Genomic DNA, 22,350 nt, shown 5'->3' with positions numbered 1-22,350 from the left:
TTATGAGCTATGTACAGTTAATGTATTTCTATTCTATTTTTATTTAAATCCCCCCTATTTATGTCTATTTATGTCTAATTCTTGTTTTTTTAATTATCTGTGGACTGTGTTTCCAATAAGAAAGCCATGGAAATGTATACATTTGGACCACAGTATGACTTGAGGTAAGCTGGAGAGTGCTAATACAATTTCCATGACAGTTTGCAACCACTGATGCATGTGAGTTTCTTAAATTATTTATTAATCACTTTATAACATTTTGTCTCAACAGTGAGAAGCAGCTGTTTGACCATTATATGGTCGAAAATTTGAGCAAAGAAGAAAAAAGGAAGCTGAAAGACCATAGAGACGATGTTAAAAGAGCATTGGCGATAAAGTGCAAACAGCAATGATTTATCACTCATAAGATACACACCGGCTAGACCCCTAAGGTCTAGTGGCACTTTTCCTGGAGGCGCTGTGTACAGGTTTTTCGCCCCTGCTTGCCTGCCGTGCGCTGGGCTCCCTGGGCCGGCCTGCGTGCTTGGTCTGTTCTGCCGCTGGGGCACCTGACCCGGCTAGCCTCGTGCAGGGCTATGATAGTCTGAGCCTGGTGGGCTGGGCCAGGTGTGCCGGTGGTGGGGCGGGTCGGGCGTGTGGGGTCCCTCGGGGGGGTTGTGGGGGCCGCAGCTTTGCACTGGTGGGCAAACTGGTAAGTAGTCGCTCTACGACTAGAGGGCTGCAGGAGAATTTTCCTGGATGCACAGTGCACAGGTTTTTTACCCTTGCGTCCTTTTGACCAAGCTTTTGGAACCTGGAACCTGGACACTGGACACAACACTGAACACTACACTACACTGGACACTGAACATCTGTCATTATGAATAAACAAACAAATACAACTTGAATTGATTTGATCCCTTGTACACTTTTGGCATTTGTGTTGCAACACACCTGTACATTCTGCACTCTACCCTGTTATGCCCTTATTTTACTCTTGACAGAAGGGTTGTAACACTTGTTATTAATTCCATTTGGTATACCTCATAAACTTTCTTGCATTTCTGGTGTTTGCATTTTACATATTCTAAATATATGCTATCTACATGTCGCACTGGATGGGGTTAGTGCTGTTGACTCATCAGAAAGTAAAGACTAATTCACAGAGTGTATGAAGATTCCAGTAAGGGTTTTGTGAAGGAGCCCTAGTGCTGTTGACTCATCAGAAATAGAATGTTTTATTTAGCTCATCAGTGGGCGCTCAGCACCATGGACACCTCCAGCCCAGCACCTTGCACCACGGTTCCTGCCCTGCTCCATGGATTACAACGATGATCCCCTGACCCTTGCCTGACTCCACCAAGTCCTTTGCCTGACCCCTCAAACCTGTTTGACCTAATAAAGTCCCACACTTGGGGTCATTGACATTCATTTATTTATATACAGTTAGGTCTGGGAGTATTTGGACAGTGACACAATTTCCATAATTTGGGCTCTGTATGCCACCACAAAGGATTTGAAATGAAACAATCAAGATGTAATTGAAGTGCATACTTTCAGCTTTAATTCAAGGGGTTGAACAAAAATATTGTATGAAACGTTTAGGAATTGCAACCATTTTTATACACAGTCCCCTATTTTCAGGAGCTCAAAAGTAATTGGACAAATTAACATAATCATAAATAAAATGTTCATTTTTAATACTTTGTCGAGAATCCTTTGCAGGCAATGACTGCCTGAAGTCTGGAACACATGGACATCACCAAATGCTGGGTTTCCTCCTTTGTGATGCTTTGTCAGGCCTTTACTGCAGCAGTCTTCAGTTGTTGTTTGTTCGTGGGTCTTTCTGCCTTTAGTTTTGTCTTCAGCAAGTGAAATGCATGCTTGATTGGGTTGAGATCAGGTGATTGACTGGCCATTGCTCTGGCCAATATTCCACTTCTTTGCCTTAAAAAGGTCCTGGGTTGCTTACACACTATGTTTTGGGTCATTGTCTTTATTTATAAACTATATTTATAAACATAGCCTTTATTTATGTAAACCAGCTCCTTACCTTCTTGTGATTTCATGCTTTTTCTAAAATGTTTTTTTTTTTCTCCCCTTTCCTAACACCAGGGGAGCCACCCCTCCTAAATTTCGTTGTTTGGTACCTGTACTGTAGCATTGACAAATAAAGTCCATTCCATTCCATTCATTCCATTCCATTCCATCTGTATTGTGAAGCACCATCCAATCAACTTTGCTAAATTTGTCTGAATCTGAGCAGACAGAATATCCCTAAACACTTCAGAATTCATCTGTCTGCTTCTGTCTTCTGTCACATCATCAATAAACACTAGTGACCCAGTGCCATTGGAAGCCATGCATGTCCATGTCATCACACTGCCTCCACGTTTTTTCACAGATGATGTGGTATGCGTCGGATCATGAGCCGTTCCAAGCCTTCTCCATACTTTTTTCTTCCCATCATTCTGGTACAGGTTGATCTTAGTTCCATCGGTCCAAAGAATGCAGGAATGGATTTTTTAGATGTTTTTTTGTCAAAGTCTAATCTGGCCTTTCTATTCTTGAGGCTTATGAATGGCTTGCACCTTGTGGTGAACCCTCTGTATTTGCTTGTGTGAAGTCTTTCTTTTATGGTACACATGGATAATGATATGCCTACCTCCTGGAGACTGTTCTTCACTTGGCTGGATGTTGTGATGGGGTTTTTCTTTACCATGTAAAGGATCCTGTGATCATCTACCACTCTTGTCTTCCATGGACGTCCAGACCTTTTTGTGGTGCCGAGCTCACCAGTGCGTTCTTTTTTTCTCAGAATGTACCGAACAGTTAATTTGGCCACTATTAATGTTCCCACTATCTCTCTGATGGATTTTTGTTTTGTTTTTACAGCCTAAGGATGGCCTGTTTCACTTGCATTGAGAGCTCTGTTGACTGCATGTTGTGCGTATACAGCAACAGCTTCCAAATGCAAATGCCACACTTGGAATCAACTCAGACCTTTTACCTGCTTAATTGATAAAGAAATAATGAAGGAATAAATAGCCCACACTGGCCCATGAAACAGCTTTTGAGTCAATTGTCCAATTACTTTTGGTTATTATATATAAAAGAGCTATAATTCATAAACCCTTCCTTCAATTTGGATGTGAATACCCTTAACCTAAAGCTGAGAGTCTGCACTTTAAGCCCACTCCTATATTAGACAGTAAATTCTGTTTGAAATCTCATATAAGATACGTTAGATCCAAAGTATCAAGGAGTATTGCAGTATTGTGCAGGGCAAAACATATTCTGGAACAGAGGATGTTGTATACTCTATATTGTTGTCTTGTCTTACCCTATTTGAGTTACTGTGTGGAGATATGAATGAATGGTCTTTATTGTCATTGATATAGTACAGGTACCAAACAACGAAATTTGGGAGGGGGGGCTCCCCTGGTGCTAGGAAGAAAAAAAACTAAAAACAAGAAGGGAAAAGAGCTGGTTTACATAAATTTACATTTTACATAAATTTACATTTTACATAAATATGGGGAAATGCATTTAAAAGCACTTTAAACCCATTGATTACACTACAGAAAAAAGCTATGAGAATTGCACATAAGGTCGGATATCGTGATCACACAAATAACTTGTTCCTAATGTCAAATGCCTTAAAGCTCATGGACTTATTCAAATTTAAATTGGCACAGTTAATGTATAAAGCAAAGACTCAAGAACTCCGAGGTAACATTAACAAATGATTTATAGAGAGGGATAAGGGATATCATTTGAGAGGTAACCACAATTTTAACAAGGGTTATGCTCACATTATTATCTCAGGAGCAGGTGCATATCATTCTACGGAGTTACCATGGAATGGGCTAGAGGAAAATATGAAGGAAAGCAGAAATATTGCTCTATTTGAAAAAAGAAAAATGATTTTTGTTAAATACCAAAATTAGGAAAGGGAAGGTTGTTAATCTTCTGGAAACTAAGGTGTGGTTTTCTGTGTCTTTTTCTTCTGTATTACATTGTGGATACTGATGTTTTTATTTATTTATTTTGTGTTGTTTCAGTATTAAGAATGGAAAATTATGTTTATTTCTTTATTTTGTGTTGTATCAATATTAAGAATGAAAAAGTATTAGAACGGATGATACTGAAATATATGTATTAATTAATTGGATTATATAATATATTGGATTGTTAAGTATAAACAGGGGTAGGACAGGCTTCTTCCTACTCCTTTTCGAACAATTGATAGGATAGAGCTGTCCTCTCCACCTGTGGGAAAGAGAGAGGAAAGGGAGCAGTGTTTTCTGGCTGGTTGGTAAGTCTTGGTAAGATCAGCTGTTCAGGGTCAGCTGGATGCGTGTAATGCTATTGTTGCTGTCTGAAGTAACCTCACACAGAATACTCGAGGAGGGGGGGGAGAGCAGAGCATACCACACTAAGGCTGATCACTGCTGGCAGCTTTAATAAGTACCCTGCGTTTATCTGCTGTTTTGATGGGTGCACTGTGTTATTATGGCCTATGGAGATGTAGGGCTGTGTGGCTCGGGGGCCCTCCCCTGTTGTTATACCCCTATCAGGCACCTGGTGGGTAATACACAGAGAATTAAAGCTCTGGCCCAAACGTGTCATTACACAGCCCTATGGACGCCTTACTTCCTCCCCCTTCATACTGTACTATACCTCTCCTCCACACACCCCTCTCCTTTCTCACCTTGTTTTATTACCAGCATCCCAGCATACACCTCTCTCACCTGCCCCACCCCACCCCACCACCCAACAGATATACCTATCTCTGTTTATTACACACACACACACACACACACACACACACACACACACACACACACACGCACGCACGCACGCACACACTGAGAGAGAGAGAGATAGAAATCCTACTCTATTTGAGGTATCTCTCTTTAATTTGGTGAAAGGAGATTTTTCAAAGATTCTCAATCATGACTGATGACTCAATCATTTGGTTGCTACATCATGAGCAGAATCAAGAACACACCTAATACCATGTACTGAATTCACAAGGTATTGACATGACTGTTGAAGCTGTGCCATGTTGTACAACAGAGCATTTAGTATATCAGCCTTTTAATACAAGATGTGAACAAGTTAGAATGCATTTGAGTAAACAATGTGTTATAAAATAACAGCATCCGCACACTCAAACACTGTGCAAAAACATTGTTTTATTGCGAGCTTTCGGTCATTGACCTTCTTCAGGCATAAAGCAGACAAGTGAATGTAGTGGTGTAAAGGGTTCAAACAACATCACTTGATTTAGCCAATGCACAACATCTGTGTCAAACATCCACCTAGTGGCAAGGCATCAAGGGTGAACAATGTGATGTCAGATGTATCAGATGTATCAGAATTCAGAATGTTGGCCTATCATTAGAATGTGTATGGTTTCCAACGGAATGCATCTTTTGAAAGGCAACTGGCAAAAGTAGAACATTCCAAATCATTTCCAATGTTTACTTTGCATGGTGAAGTCGACAAGGATGTTATTTTAGAAAACAATGGCGCAAAATCAACCACTTGGAGACAGATACCTCTTGAAACTGAAATCCCAGACTGATTCAGATACAGCAGGTATTTATGAAGCTCAACTACAAAACCAGACAGTTGTTTGTGGTGTATATAAAGGTTCAGATGGTTATTCCTCAGGTTGAAACTGTACAGGTGTATATAAAGGTTCAGATGGTTATTCCTCAGGTTGAAACTGTACAGGTGTGTCTTTTGGTGATGGGGGATATGGCTCTAAATGCTTCAATCGTGAATTCAAAAGATTTTTGTTTTAATGTCAATTGAGCCTCTACTGTATAGATTTCAGTTGAATATAGAGTTGAACCTGTTTCCTGTCTCGTCCAGGACTAAACTCGCGGCCCGCCCAGGAGGTCCAGAGTGAGGCCACCTCCTGGCTGGTCCAGGACTGGTCCTGTCTGCTCTGGGTCCTGGTTGCGTTCTGCCTGGTCGCGTTCTGCCTGGTCCACTTCAGAACCAACAGGAGCCGTAGAGGGGATGAACACAACCAGGTAACTGATGGAGGAGAGGAGAGGAGGAGGGAGAGAGAGAGAGAGAGGAGGGAGAGAGAGAGAGGGGGAGGAGGGAGAGAGAGGAGGAAGTTAGAGAGAGAGGAGGGAGAGGAGGGAGATAGAGAGAGAGGAGGGATAGGGAGAGAGAGAGAGGAGGGAGATAGAGAGAGAGGAGGGAGAGAGAGAGGAGGGAGAGAGAGGGAGATAGAGAGAGAGGAGGGAGGGAGAGAGAGAGAGAGAGGAGGGAGAGAGAGAGAGTGAGAGGAGGGAGATAGAGAGACAGGGGAGGGAGAGAGAGGGGGATAGATAGGGAGAGAGAGGAGGGCGAGAAAGAGGAAGGAGAGAGAGAGAGAGAGAGAGAGAGAGAGAGAGAGAGAGAGAGAGAGAGAGAGAGAGAGAGAGAGAGAGAGAGAGGGGTAAGACCCAGCAGTAACAATTCACTGACGACATTCAGAACGTCCAATTGACCTCTGACCCCCCCCACCCCCCCTCCCCCAGCCTGGCCCCTCCCCCATGCCCTCCGACATGCACAGCAGCTACGACGAGAGAGACTTCTCCGATGACTACGATGACTACTCCGACATGCACAACAGCTACGACAAGAGAGACTTCTCCGATGACTACGATGACTACTCCAACATGCACAGCAGCTACGACGAGAGAGACTTCTCCGATGACTACTCTGACAGGTCTCTGTGACATCACCGGTGACATCATCATCAACAGACAGTAGTGTGCATTTACACTGGTATATTTTTGAAACACCACCAAACTTGCAGTTGATATGAAATAAAACTGTTTTCTTTGCTCATAATCATCACCTCGTGGGCTTGTCTTCTGCTGTGATCTGTTGGTGCTCTGGGTTGCTAGGCAACGGCAGACAGGATGTCAGAGGTTCTCATCTGGTATAAAACTTCTCATCTTTAAAAAAAGTTAAAGTTCCGGAAGAAACTTGGGGCTGGAAACTTGGGCTGGAGTGTTGGTAGTGTTGAACGTTTACAGACAGACGCACATACACACACATACACACACATACACACATACACACACATACACACACATACACACATACACACATACACACACACATACACACATACACACACACACACATACACACATACACACACACACACACACACACACATACACACATACACACATACACACACACACACATACACACACACACACACACACACATACACACATACACACATACACACATACACACATACACACACACACACACACACACACACACACACACACACACACATACACACATGTAGGGGGTGGGGGGTGGGAGGTAGGAGGGAGGAGGGAGGGGACCCAGGGGTTGGAAGATCTTGCTGACCTGCATTGTACGACAGGATATACAGGCAGAATATACATTGGGGGAAAGTATTCAACGTTTGAAATCAATAATATCTTCATTGCAGCTATTCACATGCAATTTAGGCCAGACATTGGTATTAACTCAATAAAACTGACCAAATTGGAAAACTCCAATCCATAGAAAAACATTATGTGCAATAAAGTGGTATGGAACAGGAACAAAGTATTGAACGCAGTAACTGAAATGTATTTAATACTCGGAGGAGAAGCCTTTGTTTCCAATGACAGCTTCAAGACGATTCCTGTATGGAAAACCACATCTCTCACAGTGATCAGATGGGATTTTGACTCATTCTTTAACACAGACAGTCTTTAAATCCGGAAGATTTTGTGGGGACCGCTGGTGAATCTTGATCTTCGGTTCCTTCCACAAATGTTCTATTGGATTTAACTCTGGTGATGGTCTTCGTGCGTCCGGGTGAAGCGCGTGTCGGATGCAGCTGGATATACTTGAAAATTGCGGGAAAATTTGCTTACGCACCTTAGTGTACGAGAGCTTTATAAACAGGGGTGCACATAACTGGTGCGCCAGTGCGCATGCGTCGCCAAAATGCATGCTGCGCGGAAGATCAGCGGCATGAACGCGCTCTTGCGCACCAACAGCTGGAAGCGCTGGGAGAGGAACTTACTTCCTCAAAATCCAACTGCTGACTGCTGACTGCTGCATCACTGCAAGCCCCACTAAGTAACTATTTCCATATCTATGTCAGCCTCGAAAGTATCGTAACTTGTACTTTCATTCCGCGTATCGCGTATCGTGTATCGCACGGTTATCACGCCGACACGTGAATTCAGTCCCGAACGACTCGTCGCTAAAAGGAAAAACAACACCAAGGGTCCCTTGAAGGGACTTCACGTTTCTTTTCTCTGAAGCTTTCAAACGTTCAGACGTTTGTTTTACAGCTTCATTATCGCACCTCGACCCCTGACCCAGGGAATATGGTTGGGAATTCTATTAGAAAAAAAGACTTTGTTGCACAATCAAAATAATGAGCTATTTAAAGTGATAGCCTACAACATCCTCTACCATGGTTGAAATTGAGGACAGTATTAACAGCAGTCAAGAGAGCAGTGATGATGATGATTAAGCTTGTAGCATAAATAAATGCTTAGGCTGTAACTTTTTGTTGAAAAGTTGATTTCAGTGTTTACAGAACAGAGCAGTGCTTAAAGAGCTGTCAGTTGATTTCATTGTGTTTAAAGAACAGACATTCAGTTAGTGCTTAAAGAGATGTCAGTTGATTTCATTGTGTTTAAAGGAGTCTGACAGACTTTCATGCTTAAAGAGCAGTCATTTGATTTTGCATTTGTTTCTTTTGTTTTGCACACAATCATTTGTTCGTTCATCTTTATTTATGAATAAATGTTGTTTTGCTAATATAAGTTATCCATGTATCCCTTTTTTATCCATCCTGTGGGACGGGTCGTGACTCGCGAGCTCGGGGAGCACCAAGCAGCATCCCTAGGTGCTCCTCTGAGCACTGGCCCCAAAAAGTTATGTGCACCCCTGTTTATAAAGGCCCCAGCACTACTCATAGAGGTGGAGGTGTCGCCCTCTAGTGTTCAGAGACAGTTACTGATATTACCATCACTGCAAAGAGAGGCAGAAGACTGGACTGTTATGTATTCTTCCCTGGTTGTTATTACATGCTATATTAAAACACATGAACCCCCTAGACTAACAAGCTCTTCTGCAGGGTGCCATCATCATTGATTATTACTAAATGAAACAGATTGAAAGCATCTGCAATAATTGACCTTTATTAAAATATCTAAATATGATGAAAAGTGTTAAAAACATATGAAACAACAATACAGCATATCAAAATAGGAAAATAGGGAAACAACTTAGATGAAGCAACAATATTTCTGAATACAAGAAAAAGCAGAACATCATTGTTTATGCAAAAAAATAATAATTCTCCAAGCAAACTTTAAAACCCATGCCTACCTCTGTATAACCCTTACAAAAGAGAAACAACACTTGAAATATTGTTGGGGGGGGTTCAAACAACAACAAAATGCGATGGGGCTGGAGAAATGTAACCACTCTCAGATTCAGAGACGGAGCTATGGATGTAATAACCGACCATCCATGAGATCAACATGATAGTTTTAACCATGTTTTGAAATTATACAGTGTTTGTTGACAATGACATTGTTTATAACAAGTAAAACAATAATTTTCTAACCCAATTATTCCAATTTTATTTTGGCTTCTGTTGAAGTCAATTCATGAGGCATTAAATTATTATTCTAAGTTATATTCCTCAATGACTATACTGTATATCATTAATTTTAGTTAATTAATGAATTAAGTTGAGTCCCACAATGGATGTACCAATCCCAGATTGCCTCTTTAAAGCTGAGCTAAAATATCTTCATGTCTTGTTGCTAGACGTACAGTTACTCCTGGGGATCCAAATCTGACATCATGATGACATCATTGCTTCCATTCTTTTCATCAGGCTGAGCTGTTCAACACAGAAATAAAATAACATGACCCCAACCACAGTCTGTTAGACCCCAGCCCCCCCAACCACAGCCTGTTAGACCCCAGCCCCCCCAACCACAGTCTGTTAGACCCCAGCCCCCTCAACCACAGCCTGTTAGACCCCAGCCCCCCCAACCACAGCCTGTTAGACCCCAGCCCCCTCAACCACAGTCTGTTAGACCCCAGCCCCCCCAACCACAGCCTGTTAGACCCCAGCCACCCCAACCACAGTCTGTTAGACCCCAGCCCCCCCAACCACAGTCTGTTAGACCCCAGCCCCCCCCAACCACACTCTGTTAGACCCCAGCCACCCCAACCACAGTCTGTTAGACCCCAGCCACCCCAACCACAGCCTGTTAGACCCCAGCCACCCCAACCACAGTCTGTTAGACCCCAGCCACCCCAACCACAGTCTGTTAGACCCCAACCACAGTCTGTTAGACCCCAGCCACCCCAACCACAGTCTGTTAGACCCCAGCCACCCCAACCACAGTCTGTTAGACCCCAGCCACCCCAACCACAGTCTGTTAGACCCCAGCCACCCCAACCACAGTCTGTTAGACCCCAGCCACCCCAACCACAGTCTGTTAGACCCCAGCCACCCAAACCACAGTCTGTTAGACCCCAGCCCCCCCAACCACAGCTTGTTAGACCCCAGCCCCCCCAGCCACAGTCTGTTAGACCCCAGCCACCCCAACCACAGTCTGTTAGACCCCAGCCACCCCAACCACAGTCTGTTAGACCCCAGCCACCCCAACCACAGTCTGTTAGACCCCAGCCCCCCCAACCACAGTCTGTTAGACCCCAGCCCCCCCCAACCACAGTCTGTTAGACCCCAGCCACCCCAACCACAGTCTGTTAGACCCCAGCCACCCCAACCACAGTCTGTTAGACCCCAGCCACCCCAACCACAGTCTGTTAGACCCCAGCCACCCCAACCACAGTCTGTTAGACCCCAACCACAGTCTGTTAGACCCCAGCCACCCCAACCACAGTCTGTTAGACCCCAGCCACCCCAACCACAGTCTGTTAGACCCCAGCCACCCCAACCACAGTCTGTTAGACCCCAGCCACCCCAACCACAGTCTGTTAGACCCCAGCCACCCCAACCACAGTCTGTTAGACCCCAGCCACCCAAACCACAGTCTGTTAGACCCCAGCCCCCCCAACCACAGCTTGTTAGACCCCAGCCCCCCCAGCCACAGTCTGTTAGACCCCAGCCACCCCAACCACAGTCTGTTAGACCCCAGCCACCCCAACCACAGTCTGTTAGACCCCAGCCACCCCAACCACAGTCTGTTAGACCCCAGCCACCCCAACCACAGTCTGTTAGACCCCAGCCACCCTAACCACAGTCTGTTAGACCCCAGCCACCCCAACCACAGTCTGTTAGACCCCAGCCACCCCAACCACAGTCTGTTAGACCCCAGCCCCCCCAACCACAGTCTGTTAGACCCCAGCCCCCCCAACCACAGTCTGTTAGACCCCAGCCACCCCAACCACAGTCTGTTAGACGCCAACCACAGTCTGTTAGACCCCAGCCACCCCAACCACAGTCTGTTTGAACCGATGCCGTCCAAAAGACAAAGCCTCTTCCGGAGCCTCAGGGCCAAAACTCAGAGGCTAACCAACAGCTACTTCCCACAGGTGATCAAGCTCATGAAATATGCTTGATTATTATTAATAATTAATATAACAAATAAGTAATATTATTATTAATAACCCCAGGTCACTTTACAAGGGAATGGGACAAACAGAACAGAGCCAGAGAGACAAACACACAAAACAAGAAACAGGGAAACAGCTTCTACACTCACATATACACGCACATACACATGCACACACACACACACACACACACACACACACACACACACACACACACACACACACAGACAGACAGATTCACACACACACACACACACATAATTGCCAGACATGACCTCCTGGTGACTGTGGCGTTGTTCCGCTGCAGCTGGTTGGCTGGCTGGCCGAGGCCGTGACCAATTACAGCTGCAGCCAGACTGTCACGTCCTGTTGTCATCACATGACTAGGAAGTGACCAGTGTCACCTGACTAAACGGTGTGTCAGCAAAGCCCGGAGGATCATCAATGACCCCAGCCACCCCAACCAGCCTGTTAGACCCCAGCCACCCCAACCACAGCCTGTTAGACCCCAGCCAACCCAACCACAGCCTGTTAGACCCCAGCCAACCCAACCACAGCCTGTTAGACCCCAACCACAGTCTGTTAGACCCCAGCCACCCCAACCACAGTCTGTTAGACCCCAGCCAACCCAACCACAGCCTGTTAGACCCCAACCACAGTCTGTTAGACCCCAGCCACCCCAACCACAGTCTGTTAGACCCCAGCCAACCCAACCACAGCCTGTTAGACCCCAACCACAGTCTGTTAGACCCCAGCCACCCCAACCACAGTCTGTTAGACCCCACCCCGCCCAACCACAGCCTGTTAGACCCCAGTCCCCACAACCACAGTCTGTTAGACCCCAGCCACCCCCAACCACAGTCTGTTAGACCCCAGCCCCCCCAACCACAGTCTGTTAGACCCCAGCCACGCCAACCACAGTCTGTTAGACCCCAGCAACCCCAACTACAGTCTGTTAAACCCCAGCCACCCCAACCACAGTCTGTTAGACCCCAGCCACCCCAACCACAGCCTGTTAGACCCCAGCCACCCCAACCACAGTCTGTTAGACCCCAGCCCCCCCAACCACAGTCTGTTAGACCCCAGCCACCCCAACCACAGTCTGTTAGACCCCAGCCACGCCAACCACAGTCTGTTAGACCCCAGCAACCCCAACTACAGTCTGTTAAACCCCAGCCACCCCAACCACAGTCTGTTAGACCCCAGCCCCCCCAACCACAGTCTGTTAGACCCCAGCCACCCCAACCACAGCCTGTTAGACCCCAGCCACCCCAACCACAGTCTGTTAGACCCCAGCCCCCCCAACCACAGTCTGTTAGACCCCAGCCACCCCAACCACAGCCTGTTAGACCCCAGCCCCCCCAACCACAGTCTGTTAGACCCCAGCCACCCCAACCACAGTCTGTTAGACCCCAGCCACCCCAACCACAGTCTGTTAGACCCCAGCCCCCCCAACCACAGTCTGTTTGAACCAATGCCGTCCAAAAGACGAAGCCTCTTCCGGAGCCTCAGGGCCAAAACTCAGAGGCTAACAAACAGCTTCTTCCCCCAGGTGATCAGGCTCATTAACAAGCCCACTGTAATCAACTGACTATCTCCCCCTAGCTCACCCCTTGTGCATGGACTACAGCAACCCTAAGCTCAAGCCACCTTACCACTGTGAACTCGATTATCACTAGCGTGATAATACAGCGTAACCTGTTTTGTCTTACTTGCATTAATGCCACCTTATCTTGTACGATGCCTATTATGTTTTGCCTCCTATGGCCTGTACAACCGACACTTTGATCTTGAATTATGCTTGATTATGATTAATAATTAATACAAAAAGTCATATTATTATTAATAACCCAAGGTCACTTTACAAGGGAATGGGACAAACAGAACAGAGCCAGAGAGACAAACACACAAAACAAGAAACAGTGAAACAGCGACTACAGGTTGAATGCAATGGTGAACAGGTGGGTTTTAAGGCAACCTGGTCTCACACGGCAGACTCCAAACGTCGAATTCCGACGTGTAGCTCGCAGGGGTGCGCCTGCTATGTGCGCCTGTCGGGGCTTCTCTCGGGATTATTCCATTTTTAATTGCACTTGCATTAATTAGTTAGGCCACATTTAGGGTTAGGGTTAAGGTTAGGGTTAGGGTTAGGGTTAGGGTTAAGGTTAGGGTTAGGTTAGGGGAATAAAAGGCCCTGCTTGCCCGAAGGCTCGCAGAATGCACGGGCACACTAATCTTTTAGTTTTTTTCTCTACTTTCAGATCTTTGTTCAGATTATGTCGTCGACCATCCATAATTCAAGATTCAAGGATCTCCGGCTTCAGAATTTCAGTACGTATCCAGGTAAGCACCCAATTTAACTGTATTTTTTATTTTATTTTTAAACTTTTTTCAGGTTCTATCGGATCACAGGTAAGTGTTTATTTCCTTTACAGATTTTTTTCAGGACTGGACTGTACATGTTAAATGAGAGGTAAGTTTTTATATTTCATTTAAACCACTGGGTGAAATTGTGTTTAGTTCTTTAATCCAGTGTCTTTCCCTCATCATTCTCTGTCTTTTTGACCAACAGGTTCCAGATTCCAGGCCTACAATCAGGAGATTCTCCCTACCATGATCTCTAAAATGTTCGTACAGTAGGGTGGATTCCTCAATCCGATTTACCCTGTAAAGGTGCTGTTTTAAACGTTCACAGAGTTTGTTCTTAGTTTCACCAATGTACCATTTAGAACAGACCCCACATTTTATTCCATATACCAGGTTTGAGGACTCCAAACCCAGAACATTCCAGATTGGAGCCCCTTTGTCTGTATATATGTTCGTAATGTATTTTGGTGTTTTTAAATGTCTTTTTAGTTTATTTTGTTTATCGCTTTTTAGGGCCAATCCCAATTCACCCCTAGCCCTTCGTTTTCACCCCTATGGCTCGATTTGCGCGTTCACGTTTAGGGCGAGGGTTGTCCCAATTCATATTTCATCGAGGGCTAGGGGTAAGGGGGAGGGCTAACTATTACTTCGTTTCGAGGGATTTCAGGACCAGACTAGCTTCGAAGGGCTAGAGGTACGCTACCCCTTGATACCAGGATGCATTGCGAATCATCTACAAATATAAAATCCTCAATTTTGGCCGCCATTGGCTACAATCTGTAATTTAGCTCTACAAGTGTTAATATGTCATTTTATGAAGTTTTTATATGTTTTCAGGCGAGAAAGTAACCATATATATTCACAAAATGTGTCCAGTTTATCAAAATAACCCGTTTATCCTAGATACTACGGAGGATGTTATCATAGTGTTGTTAGCATAGTGTTCGCGAATGCTATGCTATGTTGTGCTATCATGTACTAGTTTTCACTGAATAAATCGCGATTTCTTTCAAAGAAGGTAGCAGGTGTTTATGTCCATGTCAAGGAGAAGGTACGACTTGTATGACAGTAGTGTGTTTAGGACATAAGTTAAGGATATCAGTGTTGTACTTTAGCCTGTGGAGACGCGATAGCATTAGCTCCACACGGATTTAACATTAACAGTAGTCATAGACACTTGTAGTAGTAGTTGTTGTATAACAAGGTGAATAGTGAGTTAACATGTTTATTAGTTGTATCCCTTCCTTGTTGTAAAACGTGTTGTTGTTGAACATGTCTGTGACTGAAATAGACTAGATACTACGGAGGATGTTATCATAGTGTTTGAGATGCTAACGGCCGCCATCTTTGCTACCTCCTCCGGTCACAGGAGATGTCAACACAACGCGTCACCCGTACCGCGTCTAAACCACTGTTGATGACGTAGGCGCCGTTAAGGGCTGTCCCAATTCACAGGGCTTAGATTTCAAGGGGTAGGGCTTGTGACGTATTCGAAGGCCTTGCCTTCGAATCGAGTGACACTCGAAAACGAGCCATAGGGGTAGAAAAGGGAATTGGGATTGGCCCTTAATGCTGCATGTACTAGCAAATCTTTTATATTTGTATTCCTCCTAAAGGCTGCAATAATTTTAAAACCCACCAACGGTTCGACGATATCTTGAGTCCTTTTAAAATTACTTTTAATCATTTTATTAAGTTCCATCGAGGATGGGGAGAACATGGAAACAAAAGGAATTATCCTGCAATTGTCCCCTTCTTTTGCAGGTCTATCCCCCCTGCTAAAGTTTTGCTGGACCTCAGCTTTGATGGTCCGGAGGAAAGTTCTCCCATAACCCCTCGATCTGAGGACCTTGAAGAGGGTCCTCGTGGCTGACTCCGCGTCCTCCTCTGCTGTGCAAATTCGCTTGAATCTGATAAGCTGCGATTTCACTATTCCCCTAAAGGTATGTTTGGGGTGATAGCTAGACTTGTGCAACAGCGCATGAGTATCTGTGGGTTTAAAATATACTCTTGTGCCCAGACTATAACCCCCCTCTCCTCTCTTAATAAACACCTCTGTATCCAAAAACTCGATTTTCTCAGGTTGAATATTGAATTTTACAGTGATTGCCTGATGATGCGTGTTCAGCACATTGATAAAAACCTGGAAGTCCTCCCTTGTGTGGCTCCAGATGCCAAAAATATCGTCCAAATAACGGACATACAGTGCTGGGAGTTTCGGGCATTTGGGGAAGACAGTCCGCTCCCAATCAGCCATATAAATGTTGGCATACGCAGGGGCGAACTTCTTCCCCATAGCTGTCCCATGTACCTGAAGGAAACATCTGGAATCAAAGACAAAATCGTTTCTAGTCAACCCTAACTCTAAGAGATGGAGAAGAGCCTCATCTGGTCTAGAAGGGTCTGGATGGTCGTTAAATAGCTCCCGCACCGCTTTGAGCCCCAATGGGGTCTCTATGTTTGTATACAGGGAGTCAATGTCGACCGAGAAAAGCATCGAACCAATAGGAACCTGGGTGTTTTTCAGTTTTTCCACAAATTCATATGTATCTTTAATGAAACTTTCATGAATTTGGGATAATGGATTTAAATAAAAATCTATAAATTCTGCTATTCGATAGGACTCGCTCCCACAATCGGACACAATCGGCCTTCCTGGGGGGACCTGATGTGGAACTGTCCAGGTCTCTGGATCCTTGTGGATCTTTGGCAAGAGATACAGTTGCCGTGGACGTGGCGGATCCTCCCCATACAGGTAAGTCATTTGTTTGGCCGATATAACTTTCTTTTCATACAGGTGAGACACCGTCGCTCTAATCTGTTTCTGGGTCTCCAGTTGCAGAGAGCCAGTTAAAGGTACGTAGTGTGTTCTATTTTCCAATTGTCTGTTAGCCTCTGTCAAATATTGATTTTTATCCATTATTACAATTTTAGAGCCCTTATCGGCAGGCTTAATAATTATATCCTGGTTCTTTTTTAATTTGTTCAATGCTTTTCTTTCCCCTTGTGACAGGTTACTTTCCTTTTCACAGGCCCAACGGATTCCCTCCAGGTGCCGCACATCTTCCCTGATCAATCCCTTAATAGGGTCCGAGATGGAATTCCAATCAGGTTCCCAATGAGAGGGATTGATGAACGGTTCCCTGGTGAAATCCGCGGTAAACCGGAAATGATCTAAAAGTTTCAAACGCCTGTGATACTTTGCTAAATCTCTTTGTAAATCTTCTCTGTCTGTTACAGATGGCGTAGGAATAAAGAAGAGGCCCCTCTCCAGCAGCATTTCCTCTTCTGTGGATAGTTCAAAGGTAAGTGAAAGATTTAAAATATTCGAAACATTTAAAATATTAGAATGGGGCTTGGTAAGTGTCCCAGGTCCCCCTCTTTTCAGTTTAACTGTAGCATCCATGCCTCTAACATTTTCTTGCCCGTAGCCGGGGTCCAATGTATCGGATCCCTCTCACAAACTTTGAAATCCCGGGCCTCTACCCCTCTCAGGGTCCTGTATGTGGACTCCACATAGGTGTTTATTTCTTCCAGGAGGGCCCGTACTGGGGCCTGCAACCTGGGTGAGTATTGTGTCAAAGCAAAAAACACCTCTGCCTGAGGGAAAACCACTCTTGCCCTCGCCATCAGCTGTTGGAATTGCTTTTTCATGGTCGAGAGCAGGTTTCCCCCCAGACAGTTGTTTAATCCCACCACAAAGACCACTTTGTGAGTGGCAGGACTAGGGTTCAACTTGGTCAGAATATCCCTCAGATGGAAAATTTTGGCCCCCGGGAAACTGTCAACTTGGATCAGTGGATAGTTGAAGGGGGGGATTCTATTGAGATTCGAATCCCCCACTATCACCACTGGTTTTTTAATCTCAAGTTCCCACACCACACTTTTTTGGTATGCACTGCGGTGACCGAGCGGTCTGTCCAAGTTGGATGGAACCTCCACCTCCTCCTGCTCCGACCCCGAACTGGACAAGAGGCCGGACCCCTGACTGGCCGACACCCCAGAAACCCCCAACATCTGGGAGTCCGACAGCAACACTGCCACATTGGTGAGGTTCCCCCTCACCTCCCCCCCCCTCCGCTCAGGTGAATCCCCCTCTGATTCCTCAGAGGCCCCCAGGTCGAAATTAAGGACCCAATCCTCCCTGACTCCTTCCTCCTCCACTGTGTCACCCCTCAGGACCTGAGCCACATGGACCCGCACTCCGGTGGGTCCTGTCGGTCCAGGTGGAGTTTGGGCTCGACCAGATCCCAGGTACGGGCCCAAGTTAGGGTCAGGTGTGAGGCCGAGAGAAGGGTTAAGGTCAGGGTTAGGGTTAGGCACAAGCTTAGGGTTAAGGTTAGGCTCAGGGTTAAGGTTCGGGTTAGGGTTAGGGTTAAGGTTAGGGTCAGGGTTAGGGTAAGGCCCAGGCTTAGGGTTAAGGTTAGGACCGGGGTTAGGTTTAGGCCCAGGCCTAGGGTTAAGGTTAGGCTCAGAGTTAAGGTTAGGGTTAAGGTTAGGGTTAAGGTTAGGGTTAAGGTTAGGGTTAAGGTTAGGGTTAAAATTAGGGTTAGGCCTAGGGTTAAGGTTAGGGTTAGGCCTAGGGTTAAGGTTAGGGCCAGGGCCAAGGTTAGGTTTAGGCCTAGGGTTAGGGTTGGGCCTAAGGTTAAGGTTAGGGTTAGGCTTAGGGCCAGGGTTCGGGCCAGGCCTAGGGTTAGGGTCAGGCCTAGGGTAAGGGTTATGGTCCGAGATCAGGTTAGGGCCAGAATCATAATGGGGGTTGAGGTTAAGATTAGGGTCAGGATTGAGGTTAGGGTCAGGGCCGAGGCCAGGGTCAGGGCCCAGGTTGGGCCGCAACAGCTCCGGCCACTCCACAGGGTCCAGCCGAGCCCCTCTGCCCTCTCCCTGCACAGTGGGCTCATGATCGCTCCCCACGAGCGATGTTAGAGTTGCAATAGACAGGCTTGTTAGCCTATTTTTGTATCTCGCCTTGCCATATGCAATGGCTTTATCTAGTGCAACCTGCTCAAATGGGGAGATACCCTGAAGTCCCGATGCCAAAACCGAATCATAATGCTCTTTCAGGATTTGCAGGTTATTCTGCATCCACAAATCCGTATTGAGCTTTACTTTTCTTAATGTTTCTAGGTTTGGTGATGATGGTTTAATGAATTGTGTGAGTTTTTGTACTTGCTTCATCATTCCCACCGGGAATCTTTCTGACCTTTCTGCCCTTTCCACCACCTCAGCATGGTGTACTGCCTGGAGTAGTTTGAAATACTTTTTCTCCAGTCTAATCACAGGCACCTCTGGCCCTCTACCAAGACCCGACCACACCGCCCCAACACCAGAGCCATCCGGCCTCATGCTTTCCCAATAGGGGAAGTAGGCTAAAGCCGTTGTTGAAAGTCAAACTGAGTTAAGTCACTCAAGAAGTGCTTGAAAATAAACAAATTAAGTGCTTTTAAACTAAGAATTTAAGGGAATGGGAGACAAACCAAACACAGGACAATAAAAGTTCCTAATGACACATACTCTATTTCTCCCAGCTAAATTGGTCAGTAAAAAATGTTCGGGGGTTTCGATCAACAAAACCCTTAACTGGTTCTCAATACTATTTTTCCAGGTTATTCCTGTGAACCGGTATGGGAGACGGCCAACCCACTACCCACACTGTGTAAAACAACCACACTCTGTGCTCTTAACGATGTTCAATCAAAAACACACGTGTATCAGGTGAGTCTGTTTTCACTGCACAAAAAAACACACAACACCCAAAAATAAGGGGTCTGCTTGGCCCAACCGGGCCCAGGTTTTCCCTGGAATCTAGTATTGAGTTTAACCAGAATAATCTCCAAAACTGGGGATCTAGAGCACATCAAAGATTTAAAAACAACCACAGGTTGATTTTAGGTCTACTCAGACCTTCAACAAAGATTTAAAAACAACCACAGGTTGATTTTAGGTCTACTCAGACCTTCAGATGAATATGTTAAAAGTTGTGTCAAAGGACTTTCAACGGTTTAAAACAATAAAAAAATAAATAAAAAGAGATCCGGCCCACTCAATCCGGCCGGGAGGGGGCGCCAGAACGAGGCTCACGGGGGCGTGTCAGATTAGGAGGCACAACACATACCACACTAAGGCTTATCACTGCTGGCAGCTTTAATAAGTACCCTGCGTTTATCTGCTGTTTTGATGGGTGCACTGTGTTATTATGGCCTATGGAGATGTAGGGCTGTGTGGCTCGGGGGCCCTCCCCTGTTTTTATACCCCTATCAGGCACCTGGTGGGTAATACACAGAGAATTAAAGCTCTGGCCCAAACGTGTCATTACACAGCCCTATGGACGCCTTCCTTCCTCCCCCTTCATACTGTACTATACCTCTCCTCCACACACCCCTCTCCTTTCTCACCTTGTTTTATTACCAGCATCCCAGCATACACCTCTCTCACCTGCCCCACCCCACCCCACCACCCAACAGATATACCTATCTCTGTTTATTACACACACACACACACACACACACACACACACACACACACACACGCACGCACGCACACACTGAGAGAGAGAGATAGAAATCCTACTCTATTTGAGGTATCTCTCTTTAATTTGGTGAAAGGAGATTTTTCAAAGATTCTCAATCATGACTGATGACTCAATCATTTGGTTGCTACATCATGAGCAGAATCAAGAACACACGTTCAGTACCATGTACTGAATTCACAAGGTATTGACATGACTGTTGAAGCTGTGCCATGTTGTACAACAGAGCATTTAGTATATCAGCCTTTTAATACAAGATGTGAACATGTTAGAATGCATTTGAGTAAACAATGTGTTATAAAATAACAGCATCCGCACACTCAAACACTGTGCAAAAACATTGTTTTATTGCGAGCTTTCGGTCATTGACCTTCTTCAGGCATAAAGCAGACAAGTGAATGTAGTGGTGTAAAGGGTTCAAACAACATCACTTGATTTAGCCAATGCACAACATCTGTGTCAAACATCCACCTAGTGGCAAGGCATCAAGGGTGAACAATGTGATGTCAGATGTATCAGATGTATCAGAATTCAGAATGTTGGCCTATCATTAGAATGTGTATGGTTTCCAACAGAATGCATCTTTTGAAAGGCAACTGGCAAAAGTATAACATTCCAAATCATTTCCAATGTTTACTTTGCATGGTGAAGTCGACAAGGATGTTATTTTAGAAAACAATGGCGCAAAATCAACCACTTGGAGACAGATACCTCTTGAAACTGAAATTCCAGACTGATTCAGATACAGCAGGTATTTATGAAACTCAACTACAAAACCAGACAGTTGTTTGTGGTGTATATAAAGGTTCAGATGGTTATTCCTCAGGTTGAAACTGTACAGGTGTATATAAAGGTTCAGATGGTTATTCCTCAGGTTGAAACTGTACAGGTGTGTCTTTTGGTGATGGGGGATATGGTTCTAAATGCTTCAATTGTGAATTCAAAAGATTTTTGTTTTAATGTCAATTGAGCCTCTACTGTATAGATTTCAGTTGAATATAGAGTTGAACCTGTTGCGTTCTGCCTGGTCGCGTTCTGCCTGGTCCACTTCAGAACCAACAGGAGCCGTAGAGGGGATGAACACAACCAGGTAACTGATGGAGGAGAGGAGAGGAGGAGGGAGAGAGAGAGAGAGAGGAGGGAGAGAGAGAGAGAGGGGGAGGAGGGAGAGAGAGGAGGAAGTTAGAGAGAGAGGAGGGAGAGGAGGGAGATAGAGAGAGAGGAGGGATAGGGAGAGAGAGAGAGAGAGAGGAGGGAGATAGAGAGAGAGGAGGGAGAGAGAGAGACAGGGGAGGGAGAGAGAGGGGGATAGATAGGGAGAGAGAGGAGGGCGAGAAAGAGGAAGGAGAGAGAGAGAGAGAGAGAGAGAGAGAGAGAGAGAGAGAGAGAGAGAGAGAGAGAGGGGTAAGACCCAGCAGTAACAATTCACTGATGACATTCAGAACGTCCAATTGACCTCTGACCCCCCCCACCCCCCCTCCCCCAGCCTGGCCCCTCCCCCATGCCCTCCGACATGCACAGCAGCTACGACGAGAGAGACTTCTCCGATGACTACGATGACTACTCCAACATGCACAACAGCTACGACGAGAGAGACTTCTCCGATGACTACGATGACTACTCCAACATGCACAACAGCTACGACGAGAGAGACTTCTCCGATGACTACTCTGACAGGTCTCTGTGACATCACCGGTGACATCATCATCAACAGACAGTAGTGTGCGTTTACGCTGGTATATTTTTGAAACACCACCAAACTTGCAGTTGATATGAAATAAAACTGTTTTCTTTGCTCATAATCATCACCTCGTGGGCTTGTCTTCTGCTGTGATCTGTTGGTGCTCTGGGTTGCTAGGCAACGG

This window comes from Nansenia antarctica, assembly GCF_963989245.1.
Source record: "Nansenia antarctica genome assembly, chromosome: 8".
NCBI lineage: Eukaryota > Metazoa > Chordata > Actinopteri > Argentiniformes > Microstomatidae > Nansenia > Nansenia antarctica.
The sequence above is the reverse complement of the archived record's forward strand: the minus strand, read 5'-3'. Positions refer to the sequence as shown.